This window comes from Sminthopsis crassicaudata, chromosome 1 (assembly GCF_048593235.1).
Source record: "Sminthopsis crassicaudata isolate SCR6 chromosome 1, ASM4859323v1, whole genome shotgun sequence".
Taxonomy (NCBI): domain Eukaryota; kingdom Metazoa; phylum Chordata; class Mammalia; order Dasyuromorphia; family Dasyuridae; genus Sminthopsis; species Sminthopsis crassicaudata.
In genome coordinates this window covers 94373491-94375846 of record NC_133617.1, presented here as the reverse complement: position 1 = coordinate 94375846, position 2356 = coordinate 94373491, and positions in this window count along the sequence as shown.

Sequence of the window (2356 nt, the reverse complement as noted above, 5' to 3'; positions counted from 1 at the left end):
CTACTCCTTTAAATATATAATAAAATTATCATGTAAATTTCTTTTTTCCCCCCCTTTTTCTCCTAAAGTCTTCCTGGGTAATCTAGCCCAGTGATTTTTTTCCTTTTTTTAATTCAAGTCATAGGATGCAGACTATAATTATATGCACTTTTATATTAAACTGCTTCATGTATATTAGTCCCGTTTCCCTGATGAGTTTGTAAGCTCCTTGGGGACAGGAACTGAGTCAAATACTTGTCTTAATTCTCTCTACACCTCCTAATACAGTGTAGGAAATATAGGAACAGATCAACAGAATCTTAGGGTTGGAGAGAACAATAAAAATCATGTAATTTAAACTCTACCAGAATCATGAATTCCCTTTCCAAAAGGGTTCTTAATTTTTTTTTTTTAATGTCATGGACCCCTCTGGCAGTTTAATGAAACTCCTTTGATTGAAATAAAACCCCTTTTCAGGATAGTGTTTTTAAATGCACAAACTAAAACATGTGGTGTAACTAGGCAAACTTTGAAAGGCTTTATTGTATATAGCTAGAGGTTATGCTTTTCCTCAAATCTAGCTGATCTGGCTCCATCCTATAATCAATGCTAATTTAGCTATATTTATTCTTTCAAAGAGGTTTTCTTTTAGGTGAGCAGTCTATGTGTTGATTCCAGGTTTGCATCAGTAAGATAGTATGTTAACATCATAGAATTTAGAATTAGAAGGGATCTTGGAGACAGTTTAATTAATTCAATCATTCAATCAACAAATTTTTATTAAGTGCCTGTCATGTGTAATACTGGGCACTCAGAAAAAAAATGAAATTTCTCTCAGGAATTTATATTCTATTGACAAAGACAACACATACATATATAAATACATATTAAATAAATGCAATTTTTTATTTTGACAGTTTAGGAAGGAAGGGTACTAGTAGTTATGGGAGAGGTGAGGAAAGACTTTGTGGAGAAGGTGATATATAAACTGAATCTTGAAGGAAATCAAAGATTCTTTGAAGTATTCATATGGAGAGAAAATGTTCAAGATGGGGGGCATCAATCAGTGAAAACATATGGAAGGAGAGGGAGTGCTATGTATGAAAAAGAACAAGAAGGCCATGTTGACTAGTCTGGTAAGTAAAAAAAAGGAAAAGAGTATAATGAAATGATAGTAAATGACAAGGACATTGCAAAGATAGATTGAGATCAGGTTGTAAAGTTTAAAATTAAAATACAAGGTTTTCTATTTTATCCTAGAAGCAACGGGGAGCCACTTATGTTACAGGAAAGGAAACAGATTCCCAAGGCGGGAAGTTATATGAAATAGTAAATGACAAAGCCAAGCAAATGCTTATCACATTGCATTGAGTTGGTGAGGACTTCTCCTATCCCTGAAATTAGTGCACATCCCAGGATGGGAGGCAGAATGGACTTCCTATTTTCTTCCTTGGTATGTGAGCAATGAATAAAAAACAACAGATAGATCCTAATAGCTCTGTTGCTTTGCTATGTGAAGGCCTCCTTATTCACTATGTTGTTCTTCTGGTTTGTCTGATCTGCCACCGTTAATCTCAGCAGGCTCTAGTTTTCCTGAAGAGTTATCACTCCCCTCTAGTGATTTCTGTTGAGACCAAGTACTACATTCGTTACTCCTATTAGCATCATGTTTCAAAGTCAGTCTGTCACTCCTATTTTCTTTCAAGAATTCACTGGGACTGGGGCAAGAAGAATTGGTTTCTCTATGAAATGCCCTTACAGATGTACTATGAATTATATTTTTCAAAGTACTTTCCCATGATGGTATAATGGAAAGAGCCCTAGAGTTAGCATGTGAATACATGGGTTTGAATTGTGGCATTTATTTCAGAGTGGTATAACTTTGGGCACATTATTTCACAGCCTCATGCATCTAGGGCTGGAAGTCAAGTCAAGCCAAGTCAAAGATCATTTATTGAGCTCTTGCTATGAGCCAAACATTATGCTAAGCAAATGGGAATACAAATGCCATCAGTAAGAAAGAAATAGTCCCTGTTCTCAAGAAGCACATTCTAATTCTTTTAACATATGGAATAAAACTGAAAAGTGGGGAAGGGACATGTTAGAGAAAGTTAAAAAGTCAGAAGGACATTGTGAAGAGGAATGGGATCATGACCTGGGAAAACTCCTTAAAATGGAGATTCTAGGAGGCACTAGCCAATGGTACAGGGAAGTTACAGGAGTGGACACTATGAGAAGAAGAGGGATGTAGTGAACTTCCAGGGGGGAACCTCAGAAGTCATCAATCCAAGTCCCTCATTTTATATTTGAGGAGTCTTAGAAAGAGGAAGTGATTTGCCAACATCTCCCAAATTGTATCAGAGCTAGAATTTAAAAT